This window comes from Oxyura jamaicensis, chromosome 4 (assembly GCF_011077185.1).
Source record: "Oxyura jamaicensis isolate SHBP4307 breed ruddy duck chromosome 4, BPBGC_Ojam_1.0, whole genome shotgun sequence".
NCBI classification, from domain to species: domain Eukaryota; kingdom Metazoa; phylum Chordata; class Aves; order Anseriformes; family Anatidae; genus Oxyura; species Oxyura jamaicensis.
In genome coordinates, this window is record NC_048896.1 from 78,956,548 (window position 1) to 78,977,559 (window position 21,012).

The following is a 21,012-nucleotide window of genomic DNA, read 5'->3' on the forward strand; positions in this document are numbered from 1 at the left end:
AAGAAAAGAAAAGAAAAGAAAAGAAAAGAAAAGAAAAGAAAAGAAAAAAGATATTAATTTAAGTTTAAATTAAGGCATTAATTTAAATTACTGTAGCTTCAGCATTGCATTGACAGGGGCTCAAGAGAGCTGTCATGCAGAGCTGGGGTCCTAAAGGCAGCATAGATAACATCACCTGGCATAGTTATTACATGTACTTTGATATGAAACAGAATTATGCATGCATTTTTTCTGGTCCATAATTGTACCTCTGATAAATTATAAAATAATTATTGCTATTTCATCACTTAATATGTGGAATCATTGTGTAAGAGTTAAGATAGTTCTACTCTTTCAGTTAAAGTTGTTATTTTACCAGTAAACACTACTGGTTTCAGGCACTGTTTTCCTCTCTATAAATTCTCAGATTACCTATCTCTTTACAGAATGAAAAGACAGCAAGAATCTCCTTATAGAGAGCCTAAAACCCACAAGACTTTAAATAGCTAAGCTGTAATACTACCAGGAGATAAAGTATCTGTAATATTAATAATAAAAATGAAAATAAAAAATAAGATATGGAAAGGATGATACTCCATACATACTATAGTGAGAGTATATATAATTTCATAATTGACATTTCTTTCTGAATAACTTCAATATCTCTATATTATAATGTTTAGTGCTGTAGGTGTGTCAGCAAGTAAAGAATAAGAAAATTCACATCTCTTTCTGTGTGTTTTCCACAGCCTTTCTAGTATGCACATTTTCCCTCTGTTTTTATGCAAGCATGGCAGGAGGAAACAGGTCCCATTCATGATAAAATAAAACAACTAATGAAATACAAGAAAAGCAGCACTACGTCCCTCTGCCACAGTATACTGTTTTCAACAGTGACAAATAAAGAAAAGTGTAAGGATAAGGGAAGTTTAGGTTTATAAATCCCCTAAAATACTGTTCTGTCACCTGGCATTCTGCTACTGAAATATTTATTGTGCTGAAGGTTATATCTGCATCTTTTTATTTTACATATTTTAACCAAATTTAGGTCTATACCTTAATTATGCTTTCTCTGAAAAATAATTCATGCATATTTCATATGCTTCTTCCTTTTATTTTAATAAGATATCTATAGTATTTCTTCTATGAAAACCATTACTTCTAGATATTTATTATTTCACACATCTCAATCACATTTATTACTTAGTCGCTTCTTTTCCTAACTAAAACCTTTTTGTCCATATAAACTCTCATTGTACATAACCCACTCCAACCTGCTGACTTTCCTAAATCCTGCCCAATTCTAGGATGTCTGTTCTGAAACAGGGATGACCTTTCCTATTATAAGGAAAAGTATGAAAGGAGAACTTATGCCCATATTCAAAAATTTAGCCATTTTAATGATTCTATACTATCATCAATAAATGATCTTACCGGAAGCCCTAAGCCCTCCCCATGCTCAGAACATTGTCCCTCACACTCTGGTTTTACAATGTTCTTGCACTTTTGTTGATGAATTGTTTCTCAGCTGCCATCACAGTGGGACCCCTCCATTTTGTATTTGGCTTCCTGTCATCCCATTTCATATAAATTGAAATTGTGATTGCTGCAGTCATTAACCTTTCAAACCAATGGCTCTGTGGCAGACCTAGTACAAGTGGTACTTCACAATAAATTGCATAGACTATCAAGCATGCACTCAACATGTGGTCCTTCTTTCTCTTTTGTCCATTGATAGGTTTCTCACAGTTTAAAAATGTCCCTGAGATACAGCACATTTTAATTTTAAAAATACTTAGGAAATGCTTTTGTTGCACAAAAGATGTTCCTGTTCTAAACCTAAATGTTAACAATCTTTTAATTTTGGTTGATTATTCTCATCAAAAAAATTGTAGAATATCGCATTGGGAAACTGTTAGGCTTTCCTATTTTGATGAACATTTATCTTACCCAGCAGTATATCAGAGAAAGTATAAATTGTAATTCTGAATGCATAAAAATGTCCCTGAATGCATACTGTAGTTTTAAACAGACAGCTCTATATTTGTGACATTCATTGGGAAAACATTATTTCTAAGATACTCTTCTTTCTTATTACTGTTAGTAAATGAGGCAAACGAGAGTAAGAAAATAGCTCTGATAATGTTACACTCACAGATGGGTTCCTCCCATCATACTACACATCCATGTAAAGATACTTAAATGCATAACTCAAAATATGCTAATTTATTCAAAGATTTTTCAGTTTCAATTAGAATTGTAATACTGTGTGTTGCATTTCTGACTCTCAGACAGTTTAATGACAGCTCATTTTTCAGGTTGTAACACTCATTGATTGATTGCATAGAGCATTCAAGAGTTTGTGTGATAAGGTACAACTATTCTTATTGACATTTTCAGAAAAAAAAAAAAAATCCTTCTCTTTTGTTTGTTCATCTGCTAGCATCTTAGAAAAAATAAGTGAGAAAAAGAACTTTTTTTTTTAATGTAATAAAGTATATTTCCAATTTAATGAGGAGGAAATAAAAGCATAAGGTTCATGTCCTCTGAGGTTAACCATCTAAGGTTAACCATCTAATGTATATTTAAATACCCAACTGTAAAAATATTTACAGGATATTTTTGATAAGTTTGACTAGATGACCCTCAGAGGCCTCCTCCAGTGAACAATTCTACGATTTGTGATCTGAACTGCCCACATTCATGTTGGATGAGTACTTTAATACATAAGATTAGCTAACTGTTTGAAACTAATTGCTGTTTCTGCATTCTATATGTCAACCCAATTCCCTCAAAACCTCAATGCACGTACAGAGTGAATTTTCACATTCTTAGCAGGAAAAAGTCTCCACAATAAATAAAATCTGTATAAATTGAGATCTATGGTGATCTATGCTCATGTTTGATATTACTTTTTTTATCTACGTAGTGTTGGCATTCTGACATTAAAATCGATTTTAAGATTGTTGAGATAGCATCTTTTATCATCATATTAGCCAACAAAGGAGTAAAATTCAAAGTTTTGATGCTGATCTTAAATCCCACGCTCTAGACCTCATATGATTATCGTTCATATTATGTATTTAAAGCCCTCTTAAATGGCCTGCGCTAGGCCCAGTTGTATGGTCTAGAAAGATTAAGTTTAACATCAGCTCCCACTACAGTAATTTTTTTCAAAAGTAGAGCCCATGAACTGTATTTAAGAAAGCCTTCAGGCTGCCAAGGAAGTCATTTAGGTTGGCTTCTAAAATATGCCAGATACAAACATTTATCTGAATTTATATCCTTCTCCAAAGCTTATAAGTTAGATTAAGCACCTTCATAAGCTAAAGTGATCTGCTGACACCAGGTGCCTGAAGTAACAAGCTAGTTTCATCTGCATTTCATATAACAGCCTCATAATTAGAGCATCTTTCCATGTAGGGAGAGTTTAGAAAGTGAGTGAAAAAATATAATTTTGGTTAAAGTAACTGAGATTTAGACGAGAAAAATTAATAGCACCACTGAATAAAAATTGTTTTAATTGAAAAATTATTTCTCCACCATTTCTTTTTTTTTTTTTTTTTTTTTTTAATATTTGAGGATGAAGGTTAGATAGATATATGCTGTGCATTTTGCAGTATAAGTGCTATCTTGTGCAAAAACTGAAATACCTCAATGTAGTTTTGAGGTACTGAAGTTAACGTTTTCAGACTGGTTTAATCTTTCATATATACTTGATGTTCCGAGAACACTAAATGTATTTGTTTTGCTCATCATAACTGGAACACACTTGGTAAGAAAGGAAGTATGACAAAAGTGTCCAATGCAGAGATGACTTTTTATAGCTATTCTGTTTGCACATGGAGCTCTGCTCTATGACTAATGGAGAAGTACACTTCTGTCTTCCACTTTTGTCTTGCAGATTCCAAGATAATCAATGTATTGATTAGAATTTATTTTATACAAGTGAAAAAAGTGCACTGTATTTGCCAAGCACTAAAAGCTGATAGGTGTTCTACTGTAAAAGAAAAGGGGAGTGGGGGGGGGGGGGGCGGAAGTGGAATGTACAAAGTTTGAAAACCTGGATGATGAATCAAACAGATTTGGGATGTCCATTCTATTTTCCTTGCTTCTTTAATTAGCATTTATCACCTGTTCAAAAGCATAACAAGGGGAAAAGACAACATAATAATATTATCATAGAATCACAAAATATTTTGGGTCTTGTCTTATACTACTGGGTAACTGCCCAAAACTTGTCCATTGTGCTGAAACTTTTTGTAGAGGTGCTGATGCCTCTTCACAAACAACAGCACTGTGGACATGAAGAGGGTGTATATGCAAAGGAACACCAATAACTTGTCTTTTCAAGTAGACTCAGTGATGACACCTGGAAGGTACATTATGTGTCTCATGCTTTTAACAAATTTAACATCATTGTTAAGTTTGTTATATAGGAACACCAATAAAGCATAATAAAATAAAGGAAGTTCTGAATCTTACTATAAAATCAGATAGTAATAATTCAAACTGAAAATTAATATCTACCGCTGTTAGAAAACTGTCTTTCTCAGCTGAAAAAATCTAAATAGTAGACAGCAGTATAATGAAACTCCAAGGAAGTAAAACCTACAAGCTGGACAACCTGTTTGCTGTCACAAAACAGTTCTGTAAATTATCTTTATCTATCCAGGGATAGTTATTGAAGATGTGTATAATGCTCATAGCCCCATTTATTTATTCATTTATTTATCTTTACTAGCATTGTTATTTATCAGTTGTGGCTTCAGATCATTTATTTTCTTAGTTTTAGGTGACTGAAGAAAGACTTAAAATAATAATAATAATAATAATAATAACTTGCCAGGGTAGAAGTTGTTTTGAAAGCACTGGCATTCATAGTAGTGCTTTATAGGGAACTTTTCTATATTTCAAACAAGATTATGTGAAAATCTTTTAACAAACGCAGCAATAAGTAATGCCTACATTCATTTTATATTTCCTTCAAGAGTTAGGAGAAACTTGAACCTCTTCAAATATGAGTAAAAATAATTTGGAGTTAGAGTTTGACAGACCAAGTGTATAGATGTCAGTCATCACAGATTGAGAGACCTTAATGCGTTCAGTGGAGATACTCATTTCAATTAGTCTCACGGTTGCTGGCAGAGACTGAAATCTTCTTTTTGAAAGTTAATAATGAACTCATTCCCTGCACTTCTATTCATCTCATGACTTACTGCTGTTCATGGAGGTACTTCATGTTGTGTTCACTAGGGAAAAACTGTCATCTAGCACACCAAAGACTGTCTTCATAATAGTGATTGCTTACTTCTGAGTTATCTCTGAAAAAATGTAGGTCCTAAGTCAGAAATAAACCATATAAAAAAAGCATGATTTTAAACGCCCAATATCAATAGCAGTGCAGAGTGCAGAATACCTCTATTATTCCAAATGAGTCTTTTTAAATATATTTTTTGGGGATTGTATTGCTCTGTGTGCTTCACACACATACACACACACACACACCCCCCCCTCCTATTTGAAACTGGCAATGCCCTTTCCTGTGGCTGATTGCTCTGGTGTGATCTTAATGGAGCTCACCATAAGGCATAACATCGGTCATGCCAGGCTGACACTTTATGTGCAGTATATACTTTCTGACTGCTAGCCAGCTGCTTAACAAAAAACAGCTACCAGCAAAGCTGTTTTCTGCCACAGAGTTTTCACGTGGATCCAATGAATATAAATGTTTATGTATTGGAGTATGACCGACAAAATATCTTTTGGCTACAGCTCAATGCAGGTACTTTTTGCTGCATCTGGACTGTGATACAAAGCTTGTTACTTGAGTTACACAAAATTATTGAATCATTGTTTCTGCATCATCACTAACATTAGAGATGTTAAATTTAGTGCAATGCACCAGTGAGAATGTTGGCATTTTAAAATGTAGGAAGGAGACACCTTTTATTCTTGTTTCTTCTACCTGTCCCCTTTTCTTCATGAAGGGGGATGAGTAGTAACTGTAACAGCTACAAACAAAGTTTTAGTGAATGAATTTTTCAGCTGAGAAAACAGTGTTCAAAAGTATTAAAATTTCTTGCTACTGCTTTTCATCTTTGCAAAGAGTTTTTTATATAAAACAAGATAATTCAGTATTAAATCCTGTACCAAGTTATCTCCCTGTTAAAATGTAATTCAGGGACTCTGATTGGACACAAATATTTTTAAATGAGCATGCTAAGCCTGCAAAATAAAAGAACAGGGAATAAATACATGTTCATGTGATATTTCTGGATGGTACAGTTCAAACATTTGTGTCCTGATTACTTCAAAACTTTACATATAATTTTATTTATTTATTTATTTACTTATTTTGCTGAACTCATGGATCTGTTCTGTGTGCCAGGAATTTTCAAATAATTTTGAATCTTTATCATTTTTGCCTGTTTAAATTCCTGGTCAATTTTTACCAAATCAACAATGTCTAATCTTTGCCAGAAAACACTGAAAATATCACGAGTCTTTTGTCTTTTTTTTTTTTTTTTTTACAGAATAATTTTTTATAAGAAATTAAAAAAAAAAAAATCTTTGATCTACATCTGTCCTAAAAATAGACAGTGATAAATCTTCAAATAAAACAGCAAATAACTAATGCCAAAGCATCAGGGTCAAGTATTGTAGTGCCATGGAAGAATATCACACATCATGGACCAATCTACCTCTGCTACCTCTGCATTTGAGGGAAGATCTGAAATCCAGTTTCTAGCAGATCCAACATTCTTTACATCAGCTGGACATTTGTATGGATTATATTATCAGATTATGTGAATGATTCTCGTGTTAATTTTCAAGAAAGGGAATTTATTCAACCCAATCAATTCCATTGTGAAATATAGTTAAAAAACTTTGGATACAGTGAGTGTAACAGAAGAAATAGGAACCAATAATGCAGAAGACAGAGTGATTCAGTAAACACAGCATGAAGCTACAAATCTAAAAACACTAGCATTTTGGCTCTCCAGCTGGCTTATTAACTGCCATGCAATTTTAAAACCCTAACTACCCACTAAAAAGCCTTCTGGGTTGCAAGAGCACATTATACTAGTACTTCACTGCCTGCATGGGCTCCACATTGACAACTGGCTAATTTAATGTCTCTGCTCTGACAGCCAAAACCTTTTAGTGTCCCTGGCTATCTGAGAGATTGCTTCTCAGCCTTTGATCAAAGCTTCCTCAAACACATCCTGGGAACAAAGTGGGGAGCAGCAGTAGGGAGGCTGTTGACTGTGGGAAACTGAACTTTCCCAGGAGCTGGAGACAGCAAAGTTCATCCTTACAGGAGAGAAAAATGAAGGCTGAATTCCTCTGCATTAAGAGTGAAATGTGTGTTCTGTGGACAGTATATTTGAGCAATGAACACACTCCCCAGCCAAGCTCCATATCTATCGACTGGAAACAACAGTAATCTTATGTCAAAAACAAACAAACAAACAAACAACAACAACAACAAAAAACTGATATAGGACACTCAACATGGTATTTCTAATGGTGATTTACTTGCTCCATATACCATTTCCAACATGCACCAGCATTACTGTGGCCTCACAAAAAACATGTGTCAAGAATAATTTTTATAACTGATCCTGCAGTACCTGGATATAACACTATTTGTCCTTGGTCAGCTATTTATCAGCAGTTGTAGATATCAATATGAGGTCATATTTATCAGCAGCAACCAATGGACCTAGGTGAACAGGAAATGTACTGTCCAGGCTACTGAGCTTTGGATCACTATGCAGCTTTTGCATATTTGGATCAATATGTAGCTTTGGACCTTATTGCAGCTTTTCAATATTTAAAGGGGGCTTATAAAAAAGATGGAGAGCAAATTTTTGCTTAGGCAGACAATGAGAGAACAAGGGGTAACATTTTTAAACTAGAAGAGGGGAGATTTAGATTAGATGATAGGAGGAAATTCTTCACTCAGAAAGTGCTGAGGCACTAGAACAGGTTGCCCAGAAAAGCTGTGGATGCCCCTTCCCTGGAGGTGTTCAAAACCAGATTGGATGAGGCCCTGAGCAACCTGGTCTAGTGTTTGGCATCCTTGCCCATGGCAGGAGGGTTGGAACTAGATGAGCTTTAGGGTCCCTTCCAACCCAAGTGGTTCTCCAGATCCAGAATAATGAGTCACCAGTAAAAATCACAGCCAAGTGGGTGAATCATTACTATTAACAAATTTTTAAACCAGCAATGCTTGTTACTTTCCTCCAGAACAAGACAGAAAAGGAGAGTGGCACAGCATCAAACAACAGTGATATTCAAGCAAATGCAAAATTAAATTCATCTTGACACCAAAGATTAATGAAAGTTTTGATTAGCTGCTTTTTACAACCCCTACAGATAGTTCTGGATACTTGTAACATTTAGCTCCTGAATTTATAATTTTATTCTTCTAGAATAAAAAACCTGCCTCTTTTAAAGTCAGTGGTAAATCTTCATTGATTTTAATGGAATATGCCTAAATGTGATGAAGATTTAATATATATTTTAAAATTTTCTTCATGTGTTTTTCACTATAAGAATGTCTTCTCAGGGATTCCAGAGCTGCAGATAGAAAAGTGGCTGTTACTGTTTTGTTCAGCTGATTTGTCCTTCATTGTTTTATCTGTTTGTGATGAAAAGAACCCCACATTCTTTCAGTCTGTCAGACAACCATAATTTAGTGGTAATTGGCTCAAAAATCTTCCAGTCTATTTCCAGTGGAAGATATGCCCCTGAGGAAACACCCGCATGTAGTCTAATTCTATTTTATTTTTTACCAGTAGATAAACAAGCACCTGTCCCTGTTGCCCCTTGCTGGAAAAAATATGATGCTTGTACTGGTTTCTTCAGAATAATTTTTTCTTTCATGACAGACTACACATCAAGATATTGCCGCAGTTCAAGTGGAAGCATGCTGGGCTTCTTCAGAGTTCTCAGTCATTAAACACAGGACCTGCAAACAAGATGTCTTCTCCATTCAGAAGCAGCAGCTTTTGGGAAACCTCAAGGCCCTCTAGGAAGTTTTCCTCCATCTCCCAGCAAAGATCTAATTAGGATCCTAACACTGAAACCCATCTCTTTTCAATTAACGTAACTGTTTCATCACTAAACACGTCATGAACTGGCTATAAGCTTATGCTCAGGGATCATTATTATTATTTTTTTTTTATTTCTTATCTTTAAGAAGTATAGTTCTTCGAAGCTGACTCATAATTGTCCCTCAGACTTGATCAAATAACAACACTGAATTTGATTTCCAAAATATCCATTGCATTTCCAGTACTGTTGAAAAAATGAAATCAAGTCATACAGCATCTGCTCCACCGCACCAAAGATGTAGTACTATCCCTTGTAATGGAGCCCAAGCTGTAAAAGCTGTAAAAGTCTTTTTATTTTATTTTATTTTATTTTATTTTATTTTATTTTATTTTGTTCTGCAGAACAACTGCGGAAGCTGCAGCTATGGAACAGAGAAAAGTTTTATGGTTTTATGTTCCTTAAACTTGGCAGGTTTTGCAAGAAGTTTTTATGCCAAACAATTTCATCCTCAGTGTATCTCCTAAAGGACTGATACCACTATGAGAAATAAAATCTCTCTTAGGCCTACCCTGTATAACACATAACTCTTTTTCAGATATGTCTGATTCTCTAGTTATCTTTTTCCTTTGTCTGTTCTAACTGGGACATCTTCAGCTTCTTTTATACTTTTCTAAGCTGTTCATTTTCACAAAAATATCCCAGCAAATATCCATCACCATTTATTTAGGTTTATCTCAGCATTCAATTCCAGTGATTTGACTTACTTGACAAATTTTAGAAAGGCTACCAAAAAACAAATATGTTTCAAGTATCTAACTATGGAGACTATCCACTATCTAAGACTAGTGGAGTCTTCAGAACAATCTAGAGGAGATTGATTTATGTAGCTTACTTAGATTTTTTGCCGTGCTAAAAAAAAAAATGTTATTAGTTTATATTTCTGACTAAACTTTAAATTGCATTCTGATGTTTTTGTCATGTCTTTTACTGAATTATAGAAACAATATCTCATCTGTAAGTAGCAATGCTGTTCATTCCTGTTTCTCAAAGGCATTTAGATTCATGTCCCAAATCCTTGCCATGAAGCCTACTATGGTCCTTCCATGATTACCATGAACAGCACTACTCTACTAATAAGGTACATCTCCATACTCTGGAGATGACCTCTTTGGATAACAGAATAAAGGAAATGTACGTACAACATAGTCATACAGGAGAATATTAACAGCAAGCCAAACATTGTGACTAGCAAGTACGTTAGGTGGAGTTACTTTAATCAATTCTACGGTTATCTCAACCCTCGTGCCCCACGTTGGGCGCCAAAAAGGACTGTGATGGTTTTACTCGAGTGGGCAGCCGAGCTCCACCACAACCGCTCTCTCACTCCTCCCCTCCTCAAAGAGGAAGGGGGAGAAAAGACAACACAAAGAGCTTGAGGTTTGAGATGAGAATGATTTAATTAAGGAAAGGGGAATGGGGAGAAAGAGAAACAAAAGAAACAACAAGGCCGCGCGGAAGCACAGAGAGAAAGAAAAAAAAGTTATTCTCTACTTCCCATCAACGAGCGATGTTCGGCCACGTCCCGGGAAGCAGGGCCTCAAAACGCGTACCGGTTGTTCAGAAGAGACCCTCCCCCATGAGAGCCCCCCTTTTATTGCTCAGTGTGACATCAGGTGTTATGGAATATCCCTTTGGTTGGTTTAGGTCAGCTGCCCTGGTGATGTCCCCTCCCCATCAATTGCCCACCCCCAGCCTGCTGGCTCTTGGGGGCCTGGAAGGAGTTCTGATGTTGTGCCAGCACTATGCAGCAATAGACACAACACTGGAGTGATACCAGTGCTGTTCCAGCTATGAGTGCAGAGCACAGCACTGTGTGGGCTGCTGCAGGGAAAGGTGACTCCATCCCAGACAGACCCAACACAGTGTGGTGTGCGGCATGTTGGACAAGTGCACGTGATATTTTGTGACATGGAACACATGGCAGACATTGAATGCCAGAAAGCCTCCAGGACAAGGTACAAGGCCCTCAAATTGTTAATTGGGAAGAAGCATTTCTTCCTATGGACCACATCCATCTCAAACACAGAAGCTTCATATATTTCACTGCCCTTCAATAGGGTTTGATTTTCACCACCTTACTTGGTGAATCCGGTCTTATTTATGCCAACTTCAAGATCAGTTTTGTAAACATTTATGTAGGTAAGCAATTCTGTTCTTATGTGTGTAATGCTGAGGCTCTTTTACAAGAAAGTGTTGGTAGCAGAGAAAGCAAAAACCTTTGTTAAAGGATGAATGTATTACTATATATAATACAAATAATGAATACAATGTTTGATTTCCAGTTCCTAACCTACTCCCCCTTGACTTTCATGCTCTTTGCCGTTTCTGCAAGCTGACAGGATTCTGTAGGAGCTGAAATTCCTCAGTGTTTTTCATCATAGCTAGCACTAACCAAATATTGATCTGTCTGCCTTTACCACTGCATGTCTTTAAAAGAAAAAAAAAAAAAAAAGAAAAAAAGAAAAAGAAAAAAAAAAAAAAAGAACTACCACTCTGAAAAATACTAAAACAATATGAGTTAGGAGCCAAATGTCTTGCATGCAGAGGTGTCACAGGAATGCAAAACTGAGTGTTCTTATTTCATGATTAAAACAGTGTCAACACTTAGTATCAACCACTGACTAACAAAGAAACAACAGAAAGAGATTTAAACAAAATATAGTTCTAACTCCAACATACTGAGGTTGCTTCATAAATATTTTGTGCTAAATTCAGGCTTTCTCATTTTCAGTAATGATTATAAAATATTAGTAACAATGATAGATTATGCCAGTCTGCTAACATCAGAGCATCAGACTCTTTAGCAAAAAGCTGTTTGTACAGATTCATCCTCCATGCATTTTCCAGTCTCTAAGGAGCACCAACAAAAGCATCAACTGAGCTCCTAACTTCTATCTACATTCTATTTTCTCTCTCATGTAAGAAACATAAAATAATGATTTCAAAGTAGGGAACTGGTCTGTACTTAGACAACTGGTAGGGACTGGTGATGTCTTTCATCCCATTCAAGTATATTACGTGACAAGGTTTAAGGGAATGCAACCTGGGCAACTAGCATTGGCTGGTGAGGGACTATTTCTCCTGCTCTCACCTGAGAACTCAGCTGATTTGAAGGGACTTGATAAAACTGCTCACATGAGAATGAATGAAACAGTGCCAGGCTAAATACAGCTTGTCCCAAGAGTGGAAGTACTTTGTCTTTGCCAAGTGTTTACAACAAACTGCACCACTCAGCAGATGAAGCATGGGTTCTGCTACATTTAATTTAATTATAGCTCCTGCCTATGTGTGAAGTCGGGATTGTAAAATGCCCTCCTGTAGTGACAAGCAAGGACAGAAACAGTAAGCACCTTTCAGATGCCAGGGACTCATCTGTAAAGTTTTGGTGTGTCAGGCTTTGGGGTGAGCTTTTAAGTTCAAAGCTTTAGTCATGTTGTTTACTGTTGTTTTACTGCCAGTGCTAATAATAGGAAACTAAAAATTACAGTGGTTAGCAGGCACTGCTAAATAAAGAGCAGTACTGATTAAAAGCTCTGCTGGCATCTAGCCCACTGCATGGGAGAAGCAGCCAAAGCGTTGATTGTTATTTACAGTGTGAAGTCACACATGCTGGATGTGAGCCAGTTCCTCCATTTCTGCTTGTTTTCTTCTGGAACTGCCATAGTAAGCAGGGGGTGGGGAGAGGCCTGTGTTTGTTAAAGTAGTGGGCACCTCAGACCCTCGTATATCTTTGCTGTACCATTGGGAAGCATTATCATAATTCTTATGCGGATGGCTAAATTCAAACAAGAGGCATTGAGTTTTACCTGATGAGAACAGGTAAACAGAGTTCATGAACAGAGTTCTTACATGTATTTCATCAATGGATGTCAATGGAGACTGATCTGATCAGTCAGGTCATATTGGATGCTCTCAGGTCCACTGGTTTCCATGAGTTGTAGGTTGATGCTACAGAGCAACAAAAAGTTTGCAGCATACATGAAATAAAAGGTAATTTAACAACCCGTGATGTTATCCCCATGAGCCATTAGCTAAATTATACTGCACTTTCAGGGAGGAAAAATCAAAAAGAAGGATATCCCTTTAGACCCAATAATCAGGACATTCCATTTGGGAATGGCTCCTCAATTCCAGCTCCTCCTGCAAAAACTGCTTATGCTTTATACCTGTAACCATAAATGGGCAAATTCACAGGAAGGATTTAGAGCAGGGATCACAACAAAAAACTGAGATAACCATCCCTTACGATTTCACACACACACAAAAAACACCCTTTTCCATTTCATCAACACATTTCAGCATTCATCGCTGTTTATCCATGATATAGCATTTTTCTATATGGTTACACTGAAGTTATTTTCAAAAATATAAAACAAGAATTGTTTCAATAAAGAAAAGGAGCTGTGAAGGCACTTTATATATATATATATATATATAGACTACATCTGAGAAAAATGAGAAATCTAATCAGAAAAAAAAAACCACCACCACCACCAACAACAACAACAAAAAAAAAAACCTCAACCAAGAGCTAATTCAGTTTCAATAGGCAGGAGGTTAAATTAATAGCTGTCCCTTTCCTGATAACACAAAAAGTAGAAGTGATAATTGAAATTAAAAACACCAGTGGTTTTCAATGTAATTAAATTGAGCACAAATAAGTTTCACTTATTTTCATTAGAGAAAATAAGTGAAAATCCATCATGGCAGATAGAGATAGGTCATTACAAACATATTCATATATATATAGCATATTGTTGTACATACTGGGGATAATATTCCACAGATGAAAAGAATTCTGGCCTTAGAATTATTTTTTTCATAAGAGTAATTTCAGGAAGTATAATAAAGAATGACTTGGGAAAAAAAAAAATCAACAACAACAAAAAAACATCTTGTGTTTTAGACTTGTAAAATTCCTATTTTTTGAGAATCTTCATCTGTACTCAACATAATAATGTACCGGGTCTTTCAGCACTCCTACAAAGCAGGAAAGGCTTCAATTAATCTTCATTTTACTCCAGGAAGCATTTTGAGAACAAAAATTATATGAAATTCCTTCAGCTATAACTGTGTTTTAACTACACTTTGTCCTACGCTTTGTATGTTTTTCACTTTAAATAGATATAGTGTAATTAGGAAATATGAATTATGCTCAACAGGGAAAAAGTCCTTGTATAAGTCCATGTCTGGTGTTTCTGGCATACCCAGATACACACTGTCTTGACAGTTTTTTGTTTATCAGTAATAATAATGTTAATAATTCATTCATTAAAATAAATATTTCAAAACATTAGAACAGCTAGCAAAATGTTTTAATTATTCAATGAAATATGAAAATTGATTAGAGTAAATATTCTGATATGTTTAAAGAATTATTTTCTCTGAGAAAATTAACTGATACTCTGTTTATGGGTAACTGGCATGAATAAGAAGACACCTATCTGTTGGCTTGAGTAGCTGGTAACCCAGCTATTAAACCAGTGTAAGACGATTTAAAACTACAGAGGGGACTCCCTTGTCTGGCAGAAGGAAGGAAATGACACTTTCTTATTTACACTGAGGGTCTTTTTTGTCTTTAGTATGAGATACAACTATTTATACAACTTGGCAGTCTCTGCTCTATAGTTTCTCCTGCACAGATCACCCCCAGAAAACAAAACAAAACAAACAAACAAATAAAAACACCATTTTTTTGTCTATGTGTGGTTGCCACAACCAATGAGGAAGCCTCCAACACATGTTCATTCTCTGCTACTACCCCTTTTGCTGCAGCCTACCTCTGCTCATCTCTCCATTTCAAGTCAGCAGGTATACAGTCTTTGTTTGCTGTCACTGTCCACGGCAATGACTTGGAAAGCCAACAGACTTTCCTGTAGAAAAGCATTTTCTATAATAATAGATAGGACTTAAACAGTTTTGTGTGTAGGTTAGCAGCAAGTGCTGGAATTCTGTGTTCCTTGGAGTATAAGTGTTTTGGAATGTCAGAAAAATGGTCCATCATATCATAGACCGGACCGGACCCTAAAATGATAGCTGTAAAAATAGAATAAAAACAATTCTCATCCTTTGTGAGGAATTTGAGATGTCATCCTGCCTATCACCCCCAGTGATTTGACAATCTGGGTTTTATAGTAGGGAAATAGCAAAGCTCAAGAGGAGCACAGATGGGAGAAAAATATAATTGCCTGATCAAAAGAACCAAAGTAGGTATCTCTTCTACAGTCAGTGCAATTATCTCATACACATGTTGATTTCCTAAAATCTTCCTCAAATCTCCCATTTGATGTGGAAGTGTTGAATGATAAATCAATATAAAGGAAATTAGATGTCATTCATCTAATTTCAAAAAGAGAAGCCAAAATACTGAAAATACTGCACTTCAGAAGACTCTGGCTCAAAGAAGCTGTTTCAGAGAAATGATGCTCTATTAGAAAGACAGGGTTTCTTTTAATCCTTAGGAGAAGAAACCCCTTGAAATTTTACTAAACCTTAATGGACAATACTTTGCTTATAGTTCGATCTCCATGAATCCGTTTCTCTCTCTTAGAGGTATCTGACTGTGGCACGAAAACTGCTGCTCCCCTCACCCCACTTTATTTTTATTTTTTTCTGTTACTGCTTCTTCTAGATGTAATTAGAAGGGAAGGAAAAAAAAAAAAAAAAAGGGCATAAATGTGATTGTCTGAGATATTTTAAACCTGTATTAATCAAAAAGAAAAAGGTCTTCAGAACTATCTAACTATTCCCAGGTTAATTTTCACAGCCTTAATTTCCAGTGGTTTATTCAGCCACATTTCAACTACTACAAGAGAGGTTTTCTCTGAAATTACTTTTTTTTTTTTTTTTTTTTTTTTTTGAGGCTGCTTTACAGGCTTGTGCATAACAACGCTTTTAAGTATATCTTTTGAGATATTTTTCAGACTGCACTTGCTTTTCCTTTAATGAAATCAAGCCCTTCTTTTCCCCCAAACCTCATTTTGTTTGTACCATCTGCTTTGAAGTCCTTCTAAAATCATTTCATTTATGTTAGATGTTGTTTTTCTTCCTGCTCTTGGTGTTTCTCCTATGGTGCCCAATAATGTGATCTGAACTCCAGTAATGCCCCCCAGCCCATTTGTCACAAAGATCACTTCTTCTATGTTTGGCCTGTTTACTGAAAAAATATAGTATCAAAATTGAACCCTGTATTCTAAGAATAATTTCAGGACATAAAGTTAATCACACAAGCACTCATTTAAAAATAAATAGGCAATGAAAATTATTCCTGATAAATATGTAAATAATGAAATAGATTTATATTTATTATAGATAAATTAGTTACAAAATTGCTTTTTGTTTGTTTAAATGACAATAAAGTAGGAACTTATTTTTTCACAGCACAGAATTTTAGGGGTGGTTAAAACTTTGTCTTAGCCCAATTGGCATTAGGTAAACAGATCTTTAAATCTGAAGGTATTCCAAAGTAAAATCAGTACAGTACCGATGTATGGAATATGAATAATACATATTGCATTATATAAGCATAGTAAATAAAACACATGGAAGAATTATATTTGCTAAGTGAAAAATATGAGGCCAGATTCAACAGCCTGAGAGAGAAGAGGATGTTACCTCTCTCTGTCTCCAAATCCAGCCAACAGCAAGGCTGAAGTAGTACATGCCCATAGAGCACATGTAGACACCACATACATACATACATACATGGCTGGCCACACAGATCATGGGCAGACACCCAGAGCAGGCACACGAACACAGGCAGCACCAACAGCTTCATTCTGCTCCCCACTCTGCCTGAGCAGGGAGCTCAGCTCATATATATAGGCACATATTTATGTACACTGCAGCAGCCGGGCTCAAAAACTGCCATTGTGCTTGTGCTTCTTTGTGGGTGTGCTTTTACAAACATAAGCTAACAAATTCAGCATACGGCCAGGAGCAAAATGATTATAAAATATAAACAATTTTGTTGAGTATAAACAAGTTTAGTCTAGCTTGCATTTGTGTTTTTTACTCTGCTTGACATGCATTCAATTTCCTGCAGACATGACTAAATCATTTTATGTCATATCAGCTGGATGTTAGCTAAATTTCAAATAAGCAAGGAATAGTAAAACTGTAAAAATCCAGTTCCTGCAGTGACCCTAGAGAAATAAGCTGCAGTGGACATTGAATTCTCTTCTTCCTGTGTCAGCAGGCTATGGGATTGCTTAGACTAACTTAATATATAAGCTTCTCCTAACATCTGCATGGATGTGCAGCTTCACTGCCATTAATTATTTGCAATTAAACACCTAACAGAACACCTAGTCAAAATAAAAAACTATTTTTGTTGGTAGTATGCATTCTTATTTAGACATTAAAGAAAACTACTCAAAGATGATAAGAGTAACTATTTTTTCTATATTGCATATGCTTGCCAAATTAATATCAACCCTCTTTCATGGCCTACAACCATTGCAGTTACTGAGAGTGCACTGGGTTTTCCTGTTTACCACAGGAATGGGCCATACCAATGTAACATTCTGCTCTTTCTTGCATTCCCTCAGGCTGGCAATCCTGAATGCACCTGTTCTGTGGGTTTTGTTGTTGGTTTGCTTTGTTGTTATTTGGGTTTTGGTTTTGCTCATTTTGTTTTTCAGAAGAGGGTTCTCTCTCTGCATACTTTTCCTAGGTTATATTCCTGAAACAGCACAAGGCAAGTTTTGACACAAACTGGGAGTACAGAATATTGCACAATATATTCTTTAATGCTTTTCATAGAATGTGTTTGTTCTTAAATGTGAGATGGGATTTTGGTAGTTTGACCAAAAACTTGCATTTGATGCCTTCTGATTTTGATTTTGCACTGTTATGTCTGATAAATGGGGTTATATTTGGTGAAAACATGCTTAAAGTCTGTGAAGGACCTGGTGAAAGGGAAGAGAACATGAGCTGGAGATTTTGAGTTGTGGGGATTCAGAGATGACTTGATAGACCTCTCTTTCCAATAATCAGAAAATATGTGAAAGAGGGCTTGGCATCCTATTGCAAGAGTAAAGAGAAAAGAGGAACTGAGAGAAAGCAAGCCAGGAAAAACTCTCCCTGCAGACTGGAGTGTGATGAATGCAGAAATTATTAGGGACAGGTTCCATCATTTGACAGGGCTGAGTTGAATGGACTGGTGCATCTGAGGAAAAAACAAACAAACAAACAAAAATTAAAACGTATCAAATTAAGGAAAATTGAACAACTCAGAAACTTTGACATTGAAATTACCTTCTTGATGCCATTGTTGCTCTAGAAGTTTACCACCCCTGCTCAGCCAATTATCCCATCTAAACATGAGATATATGCATTTTTAATGATCCAGAAGCTCAATCATTACAGCACTTAGAATCTCATTAGTCATTTCAACAAACTCAAAAAACATTTTTTTTAAATGTGGCACTGCCTGAGATAACATTTTCTATTTTTCTTTGCTCCTCCCACCCTCACCCTTATGCTTTTTAACCACTTGCCCTTCTGGCTGTTGGGTATTCAGCTTTATTTTTCACATGGTCCCATTGCTACAGAGCTGTTACCTAAATAGCAGCAGTCAGGAGCAAGACCACTATTATCTGAAGTGAGTTGGCGAAACGCATAGAGGCTATTGAGGGTCAGAGATTCAGATTAAGGTTTTGAACGAGGCAGTTGGTAAGATTTATAAGGCTCATTCTTTTTGGATCTAGCCTCATATCTGTGCTACAAATACCTGGTTGGCTCAACTGCCGAAACATAACACCTGATACACACAGCCATTCTAGGAAAAGTCTGTAATGTGGAATGGAGTGTTAATAGCAATGTGTGCCAGGATGTGAAGAGGCCCTTCCAGAGTGAGATTTATCTGTTTTTCTCTTAGTTCCCAGCCATAGTGAGACTATGTTAGATGTCTTTCACCAAAGTCCCTATCATTTCAGTCCTTGGAGGCACTGTTTGTAACCTTAGTTCCTCATGTGTGCTACTTTTGGCACACATTTTATTTTCAGAGAAAGAACATGACAGGAGTAATTTGTGCGTTGAGTGTCAGTGAGCTTGTTCCAGATAATTTATATAGTACTAAATTCTCTAGTCAATGAATTTGCAGATCGTCTGAGTTCTTTTGTGGTTAAATTTTCCATAAGCCTAGAAAAAAAACACTGTAAATTTCAGGTATAAATTTGCTGATATTAACATAGCAACACTAAGAAAAAATGTTTCTATTAGATATGACACTGACTAATAGTTTTCTGATAATTTTACTGAGCAATTTTACCACATAGCTGTTGATGTCTTGCCATGGGAAGTCAAGTATACAACAATGGGCATTGGATAAACACCAGATAGATACTTTTTTTTTTTTTTTTCCTGAAAAAAAACAGGTGTTTAATCCAAAAGCAAAATTTATGTCTAAGAGGGAGAAATTAATTTGGTATTGCAACTCAATTTTCTGCAAATATGAAAGACATAAGATGGCCTATGCTTTAATTACAACGAACATAAAAAATACAGCAAATTTAAATGAACTTCAGGGATGCAGCTTTGGAAGCAGAAAGCTCTGCCAAGGCTGTTCAACAGCAGAAATTCTCACTGAAATTAGGGGCTATCTCAAACATCACCACACTTCAGTGTACAATAAGCGTGAAAAAGTTTGTCCTAACATCCAGTTAGGACAACAAAACTCATAAAACTCAGACTGTGGCCACTGTTAAATTGTCTGCCCCTACCAGCTGTTTAGCTGTTTATCTGTTACTGCCCTTCAGGTAAGCTGCTACTAGCTCATCCTTTAGCGTTGACCTAGACTAAGCAAGCCCAGCTCTCTCGACTTCTAATTGGCCACATGCCCTCCATTCTGATAGCTTTTGTGACCTTCTGCTAAACCCTCTTCAGTTTCTCCCCATTCCTGGGAGGGACCTGAGCCTGTGCTCCTTACTGTGCCAAGCAGAGACCCTAGCACCCTCAGCCTGCTGGCCATGGTCCATTGGTTGGCTTGTCTTATTCGCAGTAAGAAATTTTTCCTTGGCTCATATGCAACTTGATATCCACTGTCACCCCACATCCTTTTTGGCAGGGTTGACATTCAGCCAGCCACTTCACAGCTTGCACCAGCACAAGGGACTATTCCTTCCCAGATGTAGAGCACTGTGATTCAGGTTGAACTTCATGAGGTTAATATTTGCCTGGATTTCATTATTAATTTGGCCTACATTATGTTATTAAATGAAGGCCATTTTTTAAATTTTCATGTTGATTTGATCAATGTCCTACTATACTTGAATGCAAAATTAGGAACTGGCTGAACTATGAAAAGCCACTGTGGGTTTGGGTTGTGGGGGTTTTGCTAGAATTAGCTTTAAAGCATATGCATGGTATTTCAGAATTATATATATCATTTTCCATTATATTATGTGCTTGTAGAGCTTAGGGATATGGTTTAGTGGGGACTGTTAGTGTTAGGTCAGAGGTTGGACTTGATGATCTTGAGGTCTCTTCCAACCTAGAAAATTCTGTGATTCTGTGATTCTTATGGAAATTTTAAATTTTCAGGCAGAATAGATGTACACGCAAAAAAGAGAAAATATTGTTAGTCAGAAATAATTAAATGAATAGACATTAATGTTTATTTGAAATGAAGCAGAACAAACACTGACAGCAGATAAAACATGGGATGCAGAAGTTGACATGCAATAACCTATAAATAAAATATATGTAAAATTTCCAAAGCTCCTAATACAGCTTCATCCATCATACATTGTTTATTTTACAGACAAAACTCTGATCTGTGTTTTTTTGTTTGTTTGTTTGTTTTTGTTTTTGTTTTTTCTTTTTTCCTCTTCATTTTTGTTCCCACACTTCTCTGTTTCTCCTTTTTTGTCTTTTTCGGTTTGCCTCTTGTCTAAAAAGGGTGTT

General features: G+C 36.0%; 1 protein-coding gene and 1 long non-coding RNA gene across 8 annotated transcripts in view; one reads left to right on the forward strand and one right to left on the reverse strand.

Moving 5' to 3' along the window:
• LOC118165636 overlaps window positions 1-20,534 on the reverse strand; it is a 25,539-nt gene extending 5,005 nt beyond the window's left edge. Inside the window, exons 1-2 of the long non-coding RNA XR_004750151.1 lie at window positions 19,545-20,534; window positions 7,560-7,565 (exon numbers count right to left, since the gene is read on the reverse strand). This is a non-coding gene — a long non-coding RNA (uncharacterized LOC118165636). The remainder of the gene's footprint in view (window positions 1-7,559; window positions 7,566-19,544) is intronic.
• The window catches only part of KCNIP4 (potassium voltage-gated channel interacting protein 4), a 429,982-nt gene that overhangs the window by 384,648 nt on the left and 24,322 nt on the right, over window positions 1-21,012 (forward strand). The gene's annotated exons all lie outside the window — the stretch shown is intronic.